The 24542-nt window shown below is 37.2% G+C and overlaps 1 protein-coding gene across 10 annotated transcripts in view; it reads left to right on the plus strand.

The window, feature by feature from the left end:
• Nucleotides 1–24542, plus strand: part of Kiaa1328 (KIAA1328 ortholog) — a 293177-nt gene that overhangs the window by 262494 nt on the left and 6141 nt on the right. The gene's annotated exons all lie outside the window — the stretch shown is intronic.

Below are 24542 nucleotides of genomic sequence, written 5' to 3' on the forward strand. Positions count from 1 at the left end.
GATTTATGTTTCCTTGGGGATATGATTGGTTTAGAACACTTAAAATTCCTAGCATCTTATCAAATGAATATAGATTTTAAAACTTAATTTGTAGTTACTTCAGTCCACTAGACTTGGAAAATAAAAATACTTATAGTGTTGGTCTCAAGGCTGATAATTTCAAAAGTGCTTTACTTGTTATAAAACTTGTTCTTTTGGTTTGTAGTTATTTCCAAAGGGGAGAAGCATGAACACTCCTAAAGACTATTCTAAAATGTCATTTCCAAGTTCAGTAGAAATACTGCCTCACAGAAGCCAAGCCTGAAAAATCACTAAGAATCAGTATGCATTGTAGTCATGTCTCTTATTGCCAAACCTTTAATTCTGGAGCCAGAAGGGTAAGCATCCTGGAGATCTTGAGAAATGATTCTCACGTAGAGGATAATAATGACTGCAGTCTATTAAGTTCTTGACTATGTGCCCAGCACTGTGCCAAGCCCCTTAATACATTATCTGATTTAATCTTGATACTGTAATGAGATGGGGCTACTATCATCCCTATTTTAAAAATTAGCAAACTAAATCTCAAAGGGATTGAATGACTTATCTAAGGGTACTTAGCAGGCTGAAGCTCAGGCTGCCCTTAAACTCACTGTGTAGCCCAGGCTGGCCTCAAACTCACAACAGTCCTACTGTTTTAGCCTCCTAAGTGCTGGAATTACAAGTATGCACCACCATACCCAGCACATGATTCTGAAATATTGATGATGCCCCTTTTGGATGGCTTAACATTATGGGAGATTTCATCTGGCTCACACTGAGGGATTTGTTTGGAGAAGTTAGAGGTAAAAAGAGGCAATGATCTGGATTTTCAATCTCAGTGAATTTTCCTATTGTTAAATATTAAAATGAGATATGTAACATCACTGTAATAGGTTTCTGGTGGTTGCATTTTAGTTTAGAGAGAAGAATGAAAGAGAGGAATACAATGTTTCTGCTTAAGGGTTTTGTAAAACATCCTCAGCACAAATTTTCTGAATGGAACATATCAACTTTGTAGAGTTTTACACGTCTTAGCATATACAAAGACCTGGGATTGATCCCCAGCACTATTAAAAATAAATTTTTTTAAAATTGTGAAGACTTATATTATAGACTTTTAAAAAACAATTCTTTGTTAACCCTTAATACTGTGGATCAGCTAAATATAGATTTGTAGAAAGTTTGCAAATAATGATCATTTGGCTAAGTAAAACAATGTGTAATACACCAGATTTTATCCTTAGAAGTGCACAATGGCATATTATTGGTCTATTACTACGAAGCGCAGATTTGGAAAAAAGATGCAATACTATGATAATCAGTTATCAGGAAGGCACACTGGTCACTTTCCAGACTTCAGAATCAGGATTATTTGAATTGTTCTTATTTTAAAGTATCGAAAGTCTACACTTTTTATAGACTACTTTTTAGGTGCACCCAAACTCTTAATATAGGAAAAAATTCCTGTGGTTCTTTCTTTTAACAAATCACTGAAGGTTCTGAGGAGAACATAAAGAAAAGCCTTTCTTTCCCCTGTCTGCCATAAATTTTAAGAATATTTAAGATTTGTAAGGGAAAAATAGGGGTAGTTCAAGTGCTGGTGAGATACAGGTTTTCCTTTGTTCTTTGAAAACACCTAGAAGCATCCCATATCTTTCTGTGTACAGGTGAAAAAATTGGCATGGCAGAATCATCTTTCTCATTCACAGTGTAGGCTGTTAATTGTTCTCTCTGCTGGCTGTCAATATAATGTGAAATTTTCATTCCCCATTCAAGATGGAAAAAGTTGTGGCTGAAAATGTTAACATTTGCATTTTTATTTGTTGATTTATTTAAAAGACAGCGTTTCCTACAGTGATCCATCACTTGGTGACACCCCAAATATGAATAATGTATTGTAGGCTTGCAGTTACAATGTGTTATAAGTGCTGGAGACAGTAAAGGAATGTTAACTATGTTGCAAATGTAATATTTATAACTCGTAAAGTTTATTGCTTTGGAAGTTCAATAATACTGACCATAGGACATTAATATCACTTATCCTGGTTTTAGCTAGGCACTTTTGTATGTAGAAATATTCATCTATCTCAGGCTACCAAAATAAATAAATAATTTACAACACAAGCAAAGAGTACACTACACTCTTCTGTGCTGGAGGCTGCTGTGGGCAGTGCTTCTTCCTCTCCAGTTCACTTACAGCTTCTGCCACTACCCACATACTCCTGAGCTGTCAACACAGACCACTGCACCTGGAGAGAAGCATGGAGACACTTTCCCCCCATCATTCTGAACTTTTCCCCCACCGTTCTGCTGGCTCTGAAAGAGAGCTGAATATCTGCCTTTGCTGCACGGACACTCAGAGTTTATTAATTATACGTGGTCCTTGGATCTCCAGTGTGATGCCCGAGATGGGCAGGTTCCCATGTACTTCTCAAATCAATGTGTGAAGGGCCCAGATGTTACTGATCAATAACCCTCTTGTGTCTTCCACAGCTAGGTGTATCCACTGTGAACAATAAAGAATATAGAAATATCTAAATACCCAAAGCAAAAGAAGTAATGTTAATTAGTGGCTATGAGCTGTAATTGTCATCGACATTAAGATGTGGAATTATGTATTTCTTCATTATAAATAACCTTTCTAATTGTACTTGATGTATGCCAATTTAATCAAAAAGTATACTTGCAACAGACATATTTGCATTAATATAGTTTTGGATCATCAAGTCTTTTATTTCAAATTGGTCTGGGAAATAAGGTGTATTATAGTTGTATATCCTTTCTCTGCTGGTACCTTTTTATATTCACATATGTAGATGTGATACATTTTATATTAAAATGAAGGTAGTATCTTCTGGGATGGTTTAGTGCAACAGAAATCTTGTCACTTTTTCAAATACTAATTCAGTTTCTATTTCTCAGCCTTATGACAACACAATGATGATTGTTCCAAACTGGTAAGCAGAGGTGAACAGCAGGCCCAAGGCGGCAGGCTTAAATTCTCAGTCCCTCAAATGAAAGACTGCTAAAGCCTCTTTTCTTTCTTCTTCTATGACTCATAGGCAGAGTTTTAGCTGTTACACTTGTACACCCTAGTTTTTCTGAAAGATGTGAAGAGAGAACACATATCTCTCCAAGTCATGCCTAACTAGTGAATTTTTGTTTGTTTTTTGGTTTTATGGACAGGGTCCAAAACCTACCCACACAGGTAACATGTTCGTGTTATACTAATAAGAAAAAATACTAAAAATTTTAATTGTTCATAATTCTTAGAGTAGTACATTAGAACTAATAAAATGCTTTTAACATTCATTCCTTCATTTCAATTATAGCAGAACCCTGTTAGATAAGTAGTAATAATATCCCACTTAACAATGAGGAAAGATTGAGAAAGACTAACCAAAGTCACATAATAAGGAAACCAAAGACTTGAATCCAGCTTTCATAATCCTAAAGTTCAGTGTTTTGGTTTTTTGGGTTTTTTTAATTCTTCTATACCACCTAACACTGGGATTTGGCTTTGAAGTATAGGCACTGAGCTGATAATATTCTAGTTTAGGGTAAAAAAAAATCAGACCAACTTACTTTTAAGCATTGGCATTGGTTTTTTAACTGTAAAGGAAGAAACTGAGTAGTACAGAGAAGATATTATGATTCACTTACACCTAACAGTCAAATTATAATACTTTCTTAAATTTGTGCCCAGAATCCTAACTATAATAAAATCTTTAAGTTAAACTTTCTTTTCACCTATATATTTGTACAAATATTATTAAGTGTTCAACCAGATTCTCTCACATGTCCAGCGAGGAAATTGTGGAGAGGAATAAAATAAAATTTCAAACCTCTAGTAAGGGCCTGTGACAAACATGAATAACAGGCCTCTGTAATACACTATATGAATGATTACCATGTATAATTATACTGCCTATTCACAGAACATCCATTGTATACTAACTGTTGTATTAGGCATGTATAGATATATCCATCGATATGTTCATATAAATTACATATTATAAAAAATTTCCCAATTACTAAAGTGCAATTTCAAAATACTATACAGAATTTCTTCTCAGAATTTTCATGCTTTTCTTAAAATGTAAGCTACTAGGCCAAGAACTATCACCTTACCTTTTTCTGCCTTGAGAGTACCAGTTAACACACTGCATAAAATCAAAGGAGCACTTATTATAACTTTTCCATTTTGAGCATGTTTTAAATATTAAAATAAAACAAAATCCAATGAAATAATGCATATAAATTGATGACAATGAAAAGAAATAATCTGAATACCTCAGAAAAGAATATGTTGTGGCTTGTATCTAGATGTTGCCACAAAGCCTCCTGCAGTCAGTCCTTTTTGGAGGTGGCTGGGTCTAAGGTGTGTGCTGCTGGGATCCAGGATGTGATGCTGGGATTGATTCATGGTGTGATACTAGGGTTAAGGCCACCCCAACCTGGGTGTGAGTGCTACTCGCCCTAAAGGGGGGTAGCCTGGATAAGATACAAGGGACAGAATGAACTTGTCACTTGCTGCTTGCCCCTTTGCTGCGTTGTTGCCTTCTGCCTGTTTCTCCTCTGCAATGCCCTCTGCAGTGCCACCCTGCCTTGGAGCGAGCCGCCTTTGGAGGAAAACTCCACAAACTGTGACCCAAAATAAACCTTTCTGCCTTTAACTTCAGATGTCAGGTATTTTGTTTCAGCAACAAGAAAAGTAACTAAGACAGAATTCATTGAGTATGTAAAATAAAATGTGAAGTTACAAATGTGCCTATCTTTCACATTTAACAAGGTGGGTGAAAAGCTGTACCTTTGAAGAGTTGTCATCTAGTCAAGTTGATAACTTGGAATTCCCTGCCAGCAGCAACATTGCCACCAAGACCACCAGAATGACTACAAGTTCTTACACCTTTGATGAAAAAATATTGCTTTTAGTTAGGTCATGATGTTGTACTGATACTGTAATACGGCTATTTTATTTGTCACATCTTTATATATTCCAAATGTTTGACAGCAATGATATACCACTAACGTAATTTGTACAAACAAGACAGACACATTTGTAGAGGACAAACACTTTTCAAAATTTTACACTCAGTTGTTCTAAGTGGATGCAAAAGCCTAACACTATCCTTGCCTTGTGTGGCGTAATAGCCTATTCTTTGTCAACCCAGTAATGGGTGACGATTATCCTTTCTTGATGTGTCTACTGAATTTAGAAAACTCTGATTTGTGGTATCTGTTCAGTGTTGCCAGTCCCTACATCATTTCATAGTTTTTAGCCTCCCAGGTCATCAAATTTCCTTAACTTCAACTTTAAGAAACTTTTATTAGGTGCTCTTACTGTTCTAGATATTATAATGCTTTTATAAAAATTACTTATTTGATTTTTACCTAATGTAATCCTCACAACAATGAGAAAAAAAAGCTTCAAGAGGCAGTTATAACAATTAAGGGCCCAGGTATAATAATTATAACATCTAGGTTTGTAGGCCTAAGTTTGAATGCTACCTATGTGACTTTGAACAAATTATTTCATTTAATCTATAAAGTGGGAATAATAACCTCTCCCTCATAGGCATAGGGAATAATAACTTCTTGCTCATAGGCACGTCATGATGATTAAGCAATGCAGTGTGTGCAAAGTACTTAGTACTATTCTGGAATATGGCTAAGTGGTCCATAAATAGTAACCATTGTTATAGAATGTCCCAAGTTCACACAGCAGTGAGAAACTGTTAGCAGATATTTCTGATGTCTTGAGATGTGCTCTGTACTTGTTTTTCCTCTAAGTAGAGGAGGTTGGGGGGTAAAATTCTTAGCTAGTTGATAGTTAAGATGTAAGGTTGTATTCCTAAGACATCTACTTTTAGATTCACTAAAATTATTGATGATTTGTCCTTATAATTAGCCCTTTTAATAATTCTAAAAGTGTTTAATTCCCTTCTATTTTATTTAATTTCCCTGTTTACCCATTTCTAGGCCTTGACCTTGAATAATTGAATCAGGATCTCAGGAATGATATGTATTTTTGATTTTCCAAATTAACTCTAAAGTACTTGGTCCAGAGACATACATGTAGATGCTTCTGCTCTGGAGCTGCACATCTTCTCACTGACCCCAGCAGGCCAATTTCTACCTTCTGCAAAACTCCGAGGCTACCTTTCCATTAGCAAGTTTTTTTAGGCTTTGTCATCCATCCTATACCTGAGGGATCATCAGACTATATTAATAAGCCTGCACTGAGGGGCTGGGGATTTAGCTCAGCGGCAAAGCACCTGCCTGGCAAGCACAAGGTCGTGAGTTCGGTTCCTGGTACCGGAGAAAAACCAAAAAACAAACAAACAAAAAAAGTAAGCCTGCAGTGAAAAATCTTGAAGAACCCCACTCATGATTCTTAATTGTTATAATTATAGATTTATCACTAAGACCTATTATTGATAGCAGTCTGCTCAGTGAAAAGCTTACGTGGAATATGGCTGAATGGAGTCACAGAGAAGTCAGAGCAGCAAAAAAGAATTTTCAGAGAGAGAGAGAGAGAGAGAACTCCGAAAATCAGCGAAGAAGTAACAGGAACCCTAATCAGCACAAACAGAAAGGCAACCTAAAGAAAAGAACAAAGCAATCCACAACTTCAACCCTGGCTCCCCAGACCAAGCAGGAATCTCAAAACTGCTGGAGAAACAAGTGGAAAAATGCTGGTCATAGCAGCACACCAGCAGCAGGTCTAACTGCAGGAGAATTTCACATAATGCTTACAGACTAAATTTAGCTCAGGAGACTGGCTGTTCTAAAAGTGACTCTACTGCTCTAAAGAAGTTACTCACTTTGGACCTCCCCGAACTCCCACAACTTAAACTACCAAACAACCATGGCTAGATGCCATCTTGGCTTTAAAGCCAGCAGCCAAACCCTTGAACCTGCCAGGACCTTTGGGCTGGTTCACACCTCACTGAGGAAAGACAACCCCTCCCCATTATCCTGAAACTTCAGGGCCAGCTGCCATAGCTACAAGCCCAAGTACCACCCCTGTATACTCTGGTTTCTCTCTAGATCATACAAATCTTTCAACTTTTACCAAGCATTACCCTTGCCCAACAGGAATTAAGGAAGGTCCCCTCCGCAGCCCACAACTTCGGGATGGAAGCCACTGTTGTAAGAACATGGCTTCACCTACATTATTTACCAAGAGCCAGGAAAGCCCACAACAGAGCCCCATAGCTTCAGGAATGTGAATGCTAGTGGCCCCAGTGGTCACCAACATCTGTCCTCCCCAGGCAGGACTTAGGGAAGATCTCCTTCCCAGCTGTCACTTCAGAGCTGGGAAGAAAGTCCCAGCATCACTCAGACTTCTTCCTGGGTACCAGGAAAGGGCTCCTCCCTATTCTTAAACTCCGGAACAGTAACTACAATGCTACAAGCCTTATCCCTGCTGGAGTTTTCCCCACATGGCCTAAGGACATTATCACCCATTCTGTGCAGCTCTAGGGCCACATTACCAAAGCCACCAGCGCCAGCACCATTTATGCCCTCATATCCTACACCAAGCCCAGACACTACTGCATATGCTCTTAATGACCTAGGGAATACTCTTGCATAGCTTGCAGACTTCAGATCACAGCTGCTGAAACCAAAAGTCTTGGTACCACTTGGAACCTGTAGAAAGTATCTTCATGGTCCCAAAACTCCATGAAAGTGAGTAATAGTGCTACAAGCCCCAATACCAACTGCATTTACCCCTTTGTATACCAGAACCTTGAAGCCATAGTTATCAATTCCACAGTCTCCAATACCACCTGTGATCTTCTGCCAGTGACCTGGAAAGGTCCTCATCCCACCCTGTGGCTCAAGAACTGTGGCTGCTGGCATCAGAAGCCTTGTCACCACCTGGGCTTTCCTGGAGGGACTAGGCGGACTATCTTGTACCTCTGGGGCTGTTGCAGCTGCTTCCATATGCTGCAATGCCATCAGGGTTCTATTCTGTGGAGGCTGCAGGAACACAACTTTAGAAGTATACCTCCACTGTAAAGTCACAACCACTCTCATGAGTCTAGACTCTTGAGGCACTTATAGACAATGCTGACATCAATCCAATACAAAGAAATCATCTAGAGACTACACTTTTGGACCTTTAACCAAAACCAAAACACTTATCTAACTGGAATCCTATTTTCTTTTTTTTTTCCTTTCGGGATCCTATTTTCTATATATATGAAAAAAAATCCTTTCCTACGAAATCTACTTCATAAAAGCGGAAGAAATAGACAGACATTACATGAGATGCACAGGCATCAATGTAAAGGCACAAGAAACATGACTCCTCCAAAAGAAAATAATAACTCTGGGCTGGGGATTTAGCTCAGCGGCAAAAGCGCCTGCCTGGCAAGCGCAAGGTCGTGAGTTCGGTTCCCGGTACCGGAGAAAAACCAAAAAAAAAAAAAAAAAAAGAAAATAATAACTCTCCAAAAACATAGATTTCTATTTGAATGAAGTATCTAAAAAACAATTCAAAGTAATTTTACTAAAGAAATTCATTGAGATGCAAGAATACAGATAAACAACACAAAGAAATGAGCAAAATATGCAGACATGAATGACAAATTCATCAAAGAGATAGAAATCATAAAAAAGCTGATCAGAAATCTCAGAACTAAAAACTTCAAAGAAATTAAAAATAAAATAGAAAGATCCCACTACAGATAAGAAGAAGCAAAAGGATTTGTGAATTTGAGAACAGGTGTTTTGTTTGTTTTGGTTTTTGTTTTGGCAGGATTGTGTGTGAACCTAGGCCTTTTGCAGCAAGCTACATCCTGGCCCGTTTTTATTTTTTATTTTAAGGCATGGTCTCATTAAATTTCTGAATAGCCCAGGCTGGACTCAGACTGGCAACTGAAGTAACTCAGACAAAAAAAAAGAAGGGGAGAAAGAAGAAGAGGGATGAACACAAGAAGGGAGAAGAGGAGGAGGAGGAAAAGAATGAAGAAAACCTCTGAGACTTACAGGAGACTGTTAAGCAAACAAATATTCTTATTATGGGAATTCTAGAAGATGAAGGCGTTAAAAACCTGTTTCACAAAAAAAAAAACAAAAAAAAAAAAAAACAAAATGAGAAGCTCAAAGAACCCCAATTAATTTTAACTAAAACAGATCTTCACCAGGGTGTATCATAGAACATCAAATGTACAAGACAAAGAATTCTACAAATGTAAAGTTTCAGGAAAAATGGCAAAACAAGTGTCCTTCAGATGCCTCTGCAAGTCAGATTTACAGTTAGAAAAGAGACACTATATTCCAAGGGGGGGAAAGAGAGGAAGAGCTCCAGGAATCAAGAAAGATGACAGGAAAGGTAAAAAGCATAGAAAAACAGGCAGCTCAGAGGAATGTAAAGTAGTCTGCAGTACCCACCCTGGCCCTTGATAGGGAGGGGCTCTGACTCTGAAACCACGAGGCAAACCTAGAGAGTGCAAGGAGCCTCAGAGATACAGTGGACTGGCAGTCCTGGCAAGAGGAGAAATCTGTGGTTATTGCAAGCCATAAATCCAGCGTGGGGATTTGATCTAAAACTAACTCCTGTATGGTGGGTTATTTTTGAAGAAAATCATTGTATAACTCACCATATTTTAGAGTGCTATAGCCAGGAGCCATCTTGAAAGGGGGAGTATTGTTTTGGATTGAGCTACTTGGAATCAAAAGTCACGGAACAGCCATCCCTCAGGTCCCTGTGGACACCCGCCACAGTGACTGCATGGGACAGTCCTGCAGAGAGGGAGGGTCAGTTGCAAACCCACTGAGAAGTTTTAAGAAGGGGGAGCACAGACTGTGGAGAATGTGATGGTCATTGGCCTCTCCCTCTGTGGTGAGGAGCGAGACCTGTCCTGTGTGGCCTTCAGAGTGAAAGCACTGGGACCAAGGCCACCTTGTTGCCCTTCGCTCCAGCCCAGAACTCAGTGGTCCACTGTACTCAGGGACACCACTCTGCTTAGATGTCTTCCGTGCTCTCCATTCCACTGACAGGAGATTTCTGGAGCAAGTAGGCCACCGAATTGACCCACATGCCACAACTGGTTGGAACTAGCAGTGAATCCACGTGTGTAGAAAGAAATTACAACCATAAAAGGCTTCTAGGATGAACACAGTCCCAGGGCTTCCAGCAAACCATGAACAGGCCATCCCTAGGCGGAAAACAAGAGAGGACTCAGCACCAGCTTGTGTGTTGGGAGCAGAAGGGAAATACAGTGGGCCCCAGGTGCAGTTTACTACCCGCTTTCCAAACCTGGTGGATTCTAATATTAGATATACTAAAAAGAAACTTCTCCCAACCTCAGTTCTTTTATCTCCTACCTTTGGATACAAACATTTTTGTGAATAGCAAAATGTTTTACTGATGAACAAACTGCAGGTCACATGGCACTGGTTTTTATTCAGAGGATCTCATGCTAGAATTACAACATTGTATCATTACTTGCATGTTATCTTTTATATCAGTGTGAACATTTTAATTTCACGCCCTGCAGACCACAATCTTTTGTGTTCTCTCTGCTCCTAATGTTGCATAAAGGGTAAATCCCTGTATCCCACTCACTCTAGGTGGGGAAAAGGTTTAGTTGATCCACGTGAGATCTCTAAACAAGTAAAAATCTGCTCGCAAAAATCTGTTGTTTGAGGCGAAATTTTTTAAAAATTACTGTCAGCTACTGTGGTTTTCTGTATGAGCAAGTAAAAACCAAAGCTGAAAAGAAGAAAAAATAACATCTGCTAACATTTATCACTGGTACTGTTTCATTAGCAGAGATTGTCAAGAATTTGTTGATTGAATCACAGGACATCTTCAACTGTTGGGGTATATAAAAGCCATCAGACTGGGGCTAAAATCTTTCTTAGCTAGCCAGTGCCTGTTGTAAAAAAAAATTTATCTCCCGCATGCAGCATTTGGAAGAAAGAGGAAATGTAGTAAAGAAAGCTATTGATATAAGTCTGGAATAGGTTAATAGCAAATGCAGCAGAAACAAAATAGATCTGTTTATTTGAATTAGATATTTGGATAAAAGGAATCTTTTAATGAAGTAAAAATCCCATATAGAAGTTTTCCATATCAGAAATCTAACTGCAAAGATACCACAGAATTAAAGCTTAATACTATAAACTAAAATTCTAATAAATATATTAATATAGCCTTTACAGAAATTATGAAATACTTTATGGCCTATAATAAACTACTTCAAGTATACTTTCTTACCACTGTCTTTAGCCCATGATTCCAAAGTCACATTTAAACTGCTTAATACAAATAATTAGCTATGACATGGGCTACCAGAATTCCCCTCACAATATCAGCTGTGATCCCTGTTTAGAGAACTGTGTATAGGGGTTACAGAGGATTTGTTCAAGAATTAAACTAAAGAGTTTTGCTTTGTCTTTTGTTTTTGTGTTGTGGTTTGGTTGTTTAGTTCTGTAGTACTAGGGATTAAACCCAGAGCCTCATTCAAAACAACTGCTCTGGCACTGAGCTACGTCCCCAGTTCTTTTCATTTTGAGAGGTCTTGCTGTATTGCCCAGGGTGGCCTAGAACCTGGAATGCTCCTGTCTTGGCTTCCCCAGTAGCCGTAATTACAGGCACAGGCCACCACACCCAACTGAAACTAATGAATTTTTAAAGAAACTGATAACAGTGTTTTGGCAGCAGTCTCTTTAAGTGCCTATGTTTGTTTAGAACTAATGCAGTGGAAGTAAAGATTTCATAAAGCACCATTTAAATTACCTATAATCCTACCTCCTACTATATATTTTTTGTATATGTCACTGTCAATATTTTAGTATTTAGTATATTTCCTTCCAGTTCTTGTTTTGTTTTACTTTAGGCCATTTATTTCTTTTAAAGCTTTTTCTTTCTCTGCTTTGTTTTTGCTGAGATTTTTGTAGTTCATGTTGTTGATGCTGTTGTTTTGCTTTTGCTTTATTCTGTTTGGTGCTGAGGGCCTCATACATGCTAAGCATGTACTGTGCCACTAAACTACACTCCCGACCCTAGATAATTATTTTTAAATTGTGAAATGAACAAAAACTCCTTCTAATGTTGCCATCCCATCAATAAATAAGTAGGTAGGAATTAGATATGCTAAATAAAATTGCCTAGACTGCCCCATTAGCAGGATTGATTTTTGGCATGAGAATGTACATGTTTCTGTTATAATTTATCTTAGGAATGCTACAGTGTGATAGTTTCCAATTAGATCTGTACAGAAATTTAATCACTGCTATAAAATGTCTACTGCAAAAATTACTCCTACCCCTATTTTTGAGATGAGAAAAATGTGTATTAAATATGTGTATAAATGTATAAAATATATTTTTTAAAAGTATTAATTCAAGCAATTAGAATGAACTATATAGAGGAAGAAACGATTAAATGGAATCTGCCTGGTCAGGAGTCATGTAATGTAAACAGCATTTCCTGGAGAGCAGTACGCAAGTTTACTGCTTGCCATTCTACTTTGTCAGTTTCCAGAGTAGAGGTGGCATTGGCAAATCACAGTGCTTCCCCCTTGCAGGCGTCAGCATTTGAGCTAGAAAGAATATTGTTCTCTTACTCTGAGCCCCTCGTGAGACACCAAAATAATGTTGTATTTTCATCTCAATACTCCCATGTATTCGCTCTTTTTACTCTTTCATTCCACTTATCATTGATTTAGACCTAGATAAGTGTTAGGTTCAGTTACTATGCTGGCCTAGTAGCACTGTGATGAGCCAGAAGACCCTGACCTCATCGGTTTTCATCACATTCAGTTTTTCTTACTGATGCCTCTTATGTTTCAATAACAAATTCATTGGCCTTTTCCTTGTCCTTCATTTTTCTGAATTCTTCCAAACTGGGATAGGTGGAATCTTTCTGTATTTGGGGATTGTTTGTTTTATTTTTACAGCCAGATCACTGGAAATACCCAGTTGGTCCTTCAGTCTTGCTAATGACCCATTAAAACTATTTTCTTGCCTATCCGTATCTGCTTTATCCTTCCCTTGTTTAACAATAATCAAAGTATTTCCACTTACTTGGCTATACTTGCTGTTTCCTTTGTTTACTCACTTTCTTCTCCTCCTGCTGAGTTACTCTAATTTTCTTAGCATCAGTGGGCATATCAGTGGATGTTAGGACTGCAAGTCAGATATAGTTTCCTGTACTACTACTTTTTGTTTCATTTTCTTTCCTTCCTTTCTCCCATCCTCCGTCCCTCACTCCTTCCCTCCCTTCTTTCCTTCCTCTTCCTCCCTCTCCTTTTTCTTTTTTTAGAAACTTGCTTGTCACATATGGTGGCACATGTCTGTGATTCCAGTACTCTGGGAGGCTAAGGCAAGAAGATTGCAAGTTTGAGCCCAGCCTGGGCAATTTAGTGAGACCCCATCTCCAAAAAGAGAGGGCTGGTATGTAGCATAGCTCTGTGCAAAGGCCCTGAGCTCAATCCTAGTACCAAAAAAAAAAAAAAGAAAAAGAAACTTCCTTTATACATGTGTCATTAAAAACTTCAGTACATGCATTACATGGTGATTACTTATCTACTCACAAAAAGTACTGTTCTCAAAGTCATAAGCAAGTAGTACTTCAGCAGCATCTTTAGCAGGTTTGCTCCTTTTTTTATTCTCCCCCAGTAATTCATTTACGTGCAGTAACACTGAGTGCACTCTATTCACATCTGATTCTCCGAGTCAGAGCATTTTTGTTGGGGGAGGGTCCTGGTCACGAGAGCCAGTGCAGCATGGTTTGCACTCACAGCAAACACATCACAGTTTCATCTGCAGTGTTCTGGTTTGCATTTAATAGGGGAGTTGAGCTAGCGCCTCTTCCAGGGTACACACTGTGTATTATTGACACTGTTTATCCCAAATGTTTGGATATTCCTTCGTATCTAATTTTTACTTCAGGTACCCAATTGGAGATCATGTATTCACCCAGACATGCAGCCATATACAGAATTAGGGACACAATCTCTGAGTTCATAGTCCTGACCAACAAACTGTTTAAATAATGGCTCTTCTGGAACTACCTACATTTAAAAAGAAAGTGCATGAACACTATATAGTTTCTTCTTTCATCATTTTTCCCTTCTTCCAAACCTGTATCACCTTTTCTGTGACCAGAAGGAAGTGGGGTATAATCTGCTGTAATCTGTCCTTGAACTCACTGTGTAACCTAGGCTGACTTCCAAATCACAGCGATCCTCCTGCCTCAGTGCTGGGATTACAGGTGTGCACCACCGCACCTGGCCTGAGAGACATATTTTTAACCAACCATAACATATATGAATGTATCTAGAAAAAAAAAAGGCCTCATTCTTTATATCATCCCATAATATTCCATGATAGCAATCATAGTGCAGTTAATTACTCCATTAACTCCACTAGTGAATGGATATTTAAGTTATTTCCATTTTTTATTATTGCTACAATGCTGCAATGAGTATTTCACCACAGGTCATTTATTTAGATGTGACACTATCTGCAGGACAAATTCCCAGAAATTGCGGGTCAAAATTAAGTGTTTTTGTTGTTTTGTTGTTTTTGTTGTTGTTGTTGTTATTTTTGCAATACAGAGATTGAACCCAGAGCCTTCACACTGATCTACATTACCAGCCCTTTTTAATATTTATTTATTTATTTAAATATTGAGTCAGGGTCTTACTAAAGTTGCTTAGGCTGGGCTCAAACCTTTAGTCCTCATGCCTCAGCCTCCCAGAATGGGGGGATTACAGTTGTATATCACCACTCCTGGCCAATTATTTCATTTAGAACTTTCATAAATATTTCCAGATTGTGTATCAGTAGAGATTGTATAATTTATATCTCACCTGCAATATTTGAAAGTGCCTATTTTATCACTGCTTCAAAAATATCATCAAAAAGTTTTGATACCTGGCCAGGCTGAGAGGTGAAAATGCTATCATGTAAAAAAAAGTTAGTATTTCTCTTATTATTAAGAAGGTTTAATTTTTTACAAACTGTTACTTTTTTTCTTTTTTTTCCAATGAGTTGTATTTGTCTTTTTGTCCTATATGTGCTTTTTTTCCTATGAACAAAAGTAGTCCTTTTTTTTAGTTTGTCACATATATTTTTCCCAGCTTACATCTTATCTTTTGATTTCAGTTCTGTGTCTTTTTTTCCATGCAGAAAATTATCCCATACAAATGACCTTTCAGGTCTTTCATTGTCCCTTTGATTTGTCACCAATCATTTCACTCTGCATTTATTCCTATAATATTGTTTTGATAGCTTTGATGGCACATTTATGTAGAATTTTTTCTGATCCTTCTATTTAATCTCCCTTCCCTTTTTCTAACTCTGCTGCTTCCTAACAGTAATGTTATAAATAATAGCTTCCATTTATTGAACACTTATTATTTGTCACACATATTACTAAGCTCTTTACGTATATTATAAATCTGCAGAAAGGTAGACATTGTTTTTACTCTAATTTTATAAATAAAACAATTGAAGCTTAGAAAACTTAAGAAAAAATTTAGAAAAATTAAATTATCCAAGATCACATAGTTAGAAATTGAAAAAACCAAGATTCAAATCTAGCATCTGACTTTACAGCCTGTGTGCTATGCAGTGTTTTTGTGAATAATGTAATTTGGTGCTATTACTAGAAATAGCATGGCCAACTTATGATTAGCTCTGTTAGGATCACTATGATATAATTGTCCTTAAATTACAAAGTCTTGGGGATATACATTATCAAGTTCTTCCTTAGTCATTTTCTTACTACTTATGTCTTACTGAAGTCAGAAAACATGCCATCAGTCCATTTTGTGTTACTGTGATGAAATACCTTGAGACAAACTAACTTTATTTTAAAAAGGGTTATTTTTAAAATTAATTTTATTGACATAATGATTGCATTCATCATAGGGAATTTGTACTTGTACATAGTACGTCTTACGTCCTTTTTTTTTCTATTCCCTTCACTTCCCTTCAACCTTTCTTCTCCTCTCTCTTTACAAAACTTTGTTTCTATTGTTTTCCTTCCATTCTTTATTTTTTCAGTCCCTGTGCCCTCCCTTCCCTTCTCGCTTGAACATTGTCTTTCTACGTCTCAGTATCTATCATCCATTTTGGTAAAAAAAAAGAAACTGAAAAATAAAAAAGGTTTATTTAGCTCACAGTTTGGGATACTGAACATCCAGCCAGCACGCTGCAGACTCTGGCAAGGCTCTTGCCACCTTTGCAGCGCCACCTCAGGCTGATGACCGTGCGAGAAACTGGGTGGCAGCAGGCTCGGGCTCTTGTAACAACCCTCTCACTAACTAGGGATAAGCAGACTCCCACCAGGAGCACCTCCATCCCTTGCAAGGGCATTTCCCAAATGACCCAAGGACCTCCAAATAGGCCTCACCTCTTAAGGGTCTGTCCCCTCCCACCACCACACTAAGTTCCGTGCCTCCACTACATGAATCATTGGGAGTAAAGAGACACTATCCAAACAATACCACCATTTAAAATAGGTAAGAATGGTCATCTTTTAGAAGAATGTGTGCAATGTGAATTTAACCTTAACACAATCAGCAAGGCCATTTATTTGTTGAAGTAACTGAGTCATTTGTCACAAGATTACACACATTCTGATTCTTGGCTGATTATATCCTTGAGCCGTCAGTCAGTCTATTCCTGTGTACTTTGTGTTTCTTGAAAATTGACAATTGCATATAGACATTTGATTAAAGTTTCATTCTTTTTTGGCAAGAATCCTCCAAAAGTAATGCTGTACTTTCCTTTATAACATATCAGGAAAAAAATAATTATTAGCTGTCCTATTCTTAGTGACTTGGAGATGAATCAGTGGGCTTAGATGGTGCCATCCTTGGTCCATCTATTAAAGGTCCCTATCAACCTTCAACCCTTCCCCTAATGGTTTTGGCAGCCATTAATGACTGTTGACTAGATTAGGGGTGGCAAAACAATGGCTTTTTTTTTCTATTACTGCTTCCTTTGTGTATATTAGCTGTGATTGCACTTTAAAAACTTTAAGGGAGGCTTTGTTTAATATTTGGAAGGTGCTAGATAGAGCATGTCTGAATGCTGATAATTCAGTTGACAGAGAAACAGTAATGTTGAAGAAGACAGGGCAGATGATCAAATGATGAAGAAGCCCAAGGTGTCAGGAGACAGGATTCAGAGAGAACAGTGAAGGGTCAGCTTTGGTTAGGAGCATAAGTTTTAATTCTGCTTTTATATTTAATGAGAACTTTAAAAATATAATCCTGAAAATTCTCTTTAAAGGAAATAAGAAGAGTATATTCTGAGCCAAACTTGAGTGACCATGGCCCAGGAACATAGCTCTAAGTTATCCTGAAGGAGGAAGAGGGTCCATGAACTTTTATAGTCAGAAATCATGAATCTTGAATCAGTGTGTTTTAAAAAATACACAAATTGGGGTGAGCAGGTAAGCAGGCTGCAGCAAGTGGGGAAAATCTCCTCTATGGGATTTAGACATTATCGCATTCTTACCTTTAATGTTACAGTAGAGGCTGGGTAGGTTAAGCTTAACAATATACTGAGAGATTTACCTAGTAGGAGAATGTTAGGTCACATACAAAGTTAAAAGTAAAACTGAGTGTTTTTTTCTAAAGAACCCAAGATAGCCCAAGATAACTGGCTCTTGATCTGCAGCATTTCCTCTCTCCACAATCACGACGTTCTCATCAGCCGTCAGTCTGCAGGCTCTGCACTACAGAAATGGCTTCTTCAGAGAACAGCAGTTCACATTCTCTCATCCCAAAGTCTTTGTTGGGAGCTAATGTTTTCTTTGAGATCTTATCTTTTGAAGGGATTCCTGAAAGCTTTCCTTTCTCTGTGGTGGAAAGAGAAATCAAGAATTTATTTTTCTATTCATGTTCTCCATTCCTTCCTGAGATTAAAACTTGATTCCTAAAAAGAAGCATTTTGCCCTGTTGGGTAGCCATGCCCTTTTTGCTTCTGTTACTTTTGATGTATATGTTGCTGTGGGGGTCGCCCTTAAGGATGCAACTTGGTTTAATAGTTATTCTTATTTATCTGACATCTGACAACTAAGATGAAATTAATGGTATTTCAGACATGGCTAGTGTATATTATACAACTGATGCCTGTTATCCTTCTTATTACTTGATAGTATTGATTTAGATTATATCCATACACATTTTTTTTAAAAACCTGATTATTCGCCACTGAGATAACTTTTACTTCACAAATGTCTCTTCTGTGTCCTTTGTGTCCCTAACTGGAAGTGTGGATTATCATTACATGAATAGTGAGCATATTTCTTCTTATAACTTGAATCAGAATATTCTGGGAAATGTGGTACATTCTGTTTCTTTCACAATACAAATCCTAAATGTGTTCCCAGTAGTTTTCCTAACCCCTAAGCAAACAATTAACATTTGCAGGTAAGGTTAAATACTTATAGTGGCAAAACCGGAATGCCCTAAGAAAGCAAGATACCTTCTCAAACCATGTTCTTAAAAATATGTTTTTGAAATTCAAATTAGGACCTTTATCAGGTGTATCCTCTTTCAACTAAGATGGAGTAAAAGGGATTAGATTTATCATCCCATTTGAAGCAACTAAAAATACAAAATCTGTGAAGCAACTATTTTCGAACATTTTACATCCAACACACAGGATAGTTTTCCCTGAAAGAGGAGAAACAAATGAGGTTAGCCCTACAGTTACATTCTTAGACCTTCAATGGAACTAAAGAAGTTCACTGCCTTAAAGAAGCAGAGTTGGAAGTATGATGAGGCCAAAGTGGCTGATGTTTACAGGGCAGGGTACTGAACAGGAGGGAGCTACAAAAAGAGAGTGCTCTTGATACTGTTAGAGTAGCTAGTATTGCCCAAAGAGCTAACACTGAAATGAACATCAGTAGTTTAAAACAAGGCAAATTACATAGGGTACCTTGCCTTTATTGTTGGTGAGGTGACCATTGTAGACACTGTTGACTTAAAATCTGTACCAAGAGAGTGACAGTGACTGAGGAATTGCCCTCTATGAATAGTCTATATAGAACAGCTATAGGCAGTAATATTTTCAAAGAAGTTGAGAAAACACTTTCAAGGACAACCTAAAATGGAATCTGTAAAACGAATTATAACTAACAGCATTAAAATTATACCTAGAGAAGAAAGAAGTTTGGTTGGGCAAATTTATGAAGCTTGAGAAAATGTAAGCTATTTCAAGTTGGTGATTGTGCATTGTGGTAGTCATAACAGCTACTTCAAAGAAAAACATTAGAATGTCTCATGTGTTATGAATCAGTAGGATCATTGGTAAAATTTGTTTATTTTCAAGGCTTTAACCATCACCAGTTACATTAATTTTTCTCAGAAATGGAGTATAAATGTACTGATTTGTGACATAGTGGTTCAGTGGCTTAACAGTGGTAAAGTTCTCTTCTGATTTTTCTTTTAAATTCAGGACTAAAGTTGAAATTTTTCTGTTTGAGCAAAATCATCTTCAGCTATATTAGATCTTTGTTAGTGTGATGAAATACATGAGAAAAATAATTTCCAGAGGGAAAAGTTTGTTTGGGCTCATAGTTTTTGTTTTGTTTCTGTTTGGTTTTTTTGGTACCAGGAATCGAACTCAGGACCTTGCACTTGCCAGGCAGGCACTTATGCCACTGAGCTATATCCCCAGCTCTGGGCTCATAGTTTTAAAAGTTTCAGTCCATGCTCACTTGGCTGTGTTGCTTTTAGACCTGTGATGAGGCAGAAATATGGTTGAAGGCCCAGCAGAGCTGCTGGCCTCATGGCAGTCAGGAAGCAGAGACAGGAAGAGCCAGAGAGGAAAGGTCCAGGGACAGTCCCCAAGATCACACCCCCATGATCCACCTTCTTCAACTAGGCCCAAACTCCTAACTTTTTACTTCTTCCCAATAAGGCCTTCAAATCATGATCTTATCAGTGGATTGATTCACTGATAAAGGTAAGGCCCATGTGGTCCAATCATCCTTCAAAAGCTCCACTGCTGAACACATGAGACTTTGGGGGAGCATTTTAAATCTAAACTGTAACAAACTACTACTACTAAACATTGAATATTAGCTTGAAAATTAGCTTCTTCTGCAGACCTGATGTTTTTTAATGACTTCAACCTAAAATTATAAAGCAAAACAAGCTTTGTAAGCTTACGAAGTAAGCTGCGTAAGCTTACGAAGTCATTTTCAATGACAGCTAACATTGTCTGATCATAAGTAGTATCTAGCTCTTTTATATACTTTCCATATTATTAAATGTTTAAACAATAAAGGAGACCTTCATTCTTCACAAATTTGCAGTTGATACATTTTCTGAGCTCAAATGACAGTTCCAGAAAACTTTTCAGACCTGGATACAAGTGCAAAGGAAATCTGTCTTCATTGGAAACTCCATTTAACTGTGCAATTGAGAAGCTTCTACCCCACTATTAGTTGGAACTGATTACTCTGCAGTGTAATGACATGCTCAAAGGCAAATGTCAAGAAAAGAATCCAGTGGAATTCTATTCATGTTCACCTGAAATCATATGCTTACAGACTGATACCATATTTGACAATGCCTATCTATGTGCAGAGACATTTTTACAGATGAAATGTATAAACATCTCATAGTGGCTCAGCGTTAACAGGTGAACATTTTCAATTTGGATGACAAGGAACATTAACTTTGAACCCTAAATAAGTGAAACGTTTTCCCCTTCTCCCTGAAAAAAACAGAATTCCATTCTTCTCATTAGAAGGCCTTGATTTTTTAAAGTATACTCAACTACTATTCCTTTTAAAATGTTATGGAATATCTTTTACCTTATTAGTTAGTTATGCCCTTGCATAGATTTTGCCTCTTGGCTTGCAAAGATAGAAATTCTTACTATGTTGTCCTTTATGGAAAATATTTTCTAATTCCTCTTCTTATTTCTCACTGACTTTGAGAACTGAGATATAGGATTGACCACTGTCCAAGGTCCACCTTATTTATTAGGTGGGGTACATGCAATGTTCATCCAAATACCCCTGCAAAATAAAACACCTAGCCAGAAAAAAAAAAAAATGGACAAGTAAAATGAACAGATACTTCTCAGAAGAAATACAGCTGGCTTCTTGGCCATTAGAGAAATACAAATCAAAACAACAGTGAGATTTCACCTTATCCCAGTAAGAATGACTATCATCAGTGATTCCAAAAATAACAAATGCTGGTGAAGTTGTATGGAAAAAGGAACCATTTCACATTGTCAATGGGAATGTAAACTAGTATAACCACTATGGAAATCAGTTATGGAGATTCCTCAAAAAACTAAAAATATAAATTCCATTTGACTTAGCTATACCTCTTCTGGGTATCTTCCCAAAAGAGCTAAAGTCATCATGTTATATTGATACATGCATGCCCAAGTTTATAGCACCATAACTAACAATATCCAAATCATGGATATGGCCTGTGTGCCCATCAACAGATGAATGGATAAGAAAATGTGGTACATATACCACATGGAATACTACTCAGCCCTAAAGATAAATAAATTTGAGTCATTTGTAGAAAAATAGTTGAATGTTGAAACTGTAATACTAAGTGAAACAAATCAGAGACAGAATATTAAATGTCATATGGTTTATCTTATATGATAAATCCAAAATATAAATAATTTAAAGAGCAAAATAAAAGATGATGAGCAACAGAGAAGTAGACTCTGTGGAGGTGGAAAGAGGATCAAGGGATGGTAAGACATGAGGGCTGAGGTAAAGGGGAATAAAATTGATCAACACATGATATGATTACATACTAATCCTCCAAGATGAATGTAATTACTATGTGTCATAAATATTTACTAATAATTTTTTTTTAATAAAAGAGCCCAACAAATGCTTTGAAACCCTAGCTAACATTGTAACAATACCTGACAAGCTAGAACTATACTCCAAAGCAATCCTGGTTGAAATCCTGCTAAAACAAAACTAAGTAAGTCAATATTCTTCTCAGAATCTAAACAAACCCTATAGTCTCATAATGCAAAAAATAGAAGAATGAAATTATTATTTTAAAACTAAAAACATAAAGTAGCTATAATCAAAAACTCCACTGGATGGGCTGAGTAACAGAACAGAAATGACAGAGTCAGTGAATTCATAGATAAATAAATAGAGATTATCCACTCAAAACAACACAAAAGAAAAATAGAAAAATTAAAAATAAACACAGCCTGAGAGATCTATGAGAGAATATCAGAAACAGAAAAAAGAGCAATATGTAGAAAAAATACTAGAAGAAAAATTTTCACATTTGGTGAAAGACACAAGAAGTTCACCCCAAACAAGACATACTCAAAGAAACCCCCTCTAAAACCCATCATAGTTAAGCATCTAAATATTAGAAACTAGAAAAAATACTGGAAGTATCTAGAGATGATTGACATATGTGACATTGTCAGATCACAATGATTTGAATGATTTTGTGTGTGTGTTTTGTTTTGGCTTTGATTTCTTGAGACAAGGTCTTATTCTGAAGCCCAGGCTAGCCTCAAACTCACAGCAACTATCCTGCCTCAGTCTCTTGAGTGCTGGGATTATAGGCATGCACTACCATACCTGTCTCGATTATGTGTGTTTCTCATGAGAAACCCAAAAAGAATAGAACAAAGTATATTGTTAAAGTGCTGAGATAAAAGAATCATCAATCCAGAATTTTATATCCAGTGAAAATATCTTTGAGGGGAAAGAAGTGAATTAATGACAGTCAGATGAAGGAAAACTAAGATAATCCATCACCAGCAGACTTGCTGTAAAAGAAGCACTGAAAGCTGGGGTTGGGCTAGGTGCCGTGGGTGGAGGCGGGGGAGCCTGAGCCTCCCTCTGGTGCTGGCATGCGGGGTTAGTGGATGTGGGGGAAGCGATGCCTGGCTTCGGGTGGATCGCTTCTAGGCGGCGGGAGTCGCCGAGCAGAATGCGGGTTTCAGCCCCGCTTTGTGTTTACTGCCGCACGTTGACACTTAAGCAACTTTGGAGTTCAGGACTGAGCTCAGTGTGTGTAATTTGTTCTTTTTCTTTGGAATGTAGAACTATTAATTTAAAACAAATTAATGGAACGAAGTTACTTTACTCTGTTACACTGAAGGTTATGCATAAGGCCATCATATATAATAAGTGTTGTGCAGTGGAGCAAACTCAGCATTGAATGGGGTCCTGAGCAAAGCATGTGTTTGTGCTTACAGATTACTAGTGCTGCTGCTGCATTTGGAGACTCAGAGTAAGGCAGGGCTGCAGTAGTTTGGCTCTTAGTTCCAGTGCAGATGTGTTAAAAAAAGGCACATCCGTATTCAGTTGGTAATGTCCTGGGGGGCGAAGAACATGACTCAAAGAGTCTGAAATTTTGGTCATTGTGCTGCCCTTGCCAGTTCTTGTAGGATCTTGAATTAGTCAAGTTAATGTACTTAATCTTTTTGAGTTCCAGTCTTACCTTGTACAGAGAGGAGGATTGTAATTTTCTTACATATTTCACAAGGTTGTTCTGAGACCCAAGTTACCCTATGGACATGAAATACTGGTACAGTGTAAGGAGTCTTGATTTTTTTAAAGGTTGCCAGTACAATTTAATACTTCATTGTCTAAAAATATAAGTAAAAGTGGTAAAATATTGGAAAAGTTCCTATTTTCAGATCAAATGATAGTCTACGTAGAGAATCCTGGACCTGCACAAAACTTCCTAGAACTGAATAAATTTAGAGTTGCAGTATAAGAGGCCAGCACACAAAATGCAGTCATATCCTGAATACAGTTAGAGACTAAAATTAATTAAAATTGGAAGTTGAAAGTAATCAGTTTCCAATAAATGCTACAATGGTAACATTTATCGAAGCTCCAAATAATTTAAACAAGCTACCTGAATTGATGTACTTCATGTATAGTATAAAGTCCACACAACAGTATGTCAACTTTCCCCTCCCCACTTTATGCTGTTATTATACATTTAACTTTCACTTCTGTTCTAACCATTACTTTGTGCCCATCCATACTTCTATCTGCCACCATTTTTCTTTAGAGTACCTTTATTAACATTTGTGCATATATTTAATTAAATATTTAATGAATAAGTACTATGTGTCAGGCATTTGCTGAGCATTAGGGTTATAGTAATCAAAAAGATGTGTGCTGTTATTACTTGAATGAAATTAAATGATTGGATGAAGAATCTCATGGTTAAAGACAAAAGTCATACAAAATTTTCTTCTAATTTTAGAATTAATATATTCATCCAGAAATGGGAATGAAAGTAGTTTATGATATCTGGTATTATTTTGAAAGTACTTTCTATATATTAGATGGAAATCCTTTGTTAGATATTGCAATTATTTTCTCCCATAGTGGAGCATTGTCTTTTAATTTTCTTAAGGTATCTTTTGTAGATGAAATATTTTTAATTTTTGTAAAGTCAAATTTATTAAATTTTTCATTAGTGTATGGTGCTTGTATGTCTAAGAACTCTTTGACTAACTCTAAGTCACAGATATTTCTCCCATATTTG

Source organism: Chinchilla lanigera, unplaced genomic scaffold, assembly GCF_000276665.1.
Source record: "Chinchilla lanigera isolate Chin_1 unplaced genomic scaffold, ChiLan1.0 scaffold00001, whole genome shotgun sequence".
NCBI classification, from domain to species: Eukaryota; Metazoa; Chordata; class Mammalia; order Rodentia; family Chinchillidae; genus Chinchilla; species Chinchilla lanigera.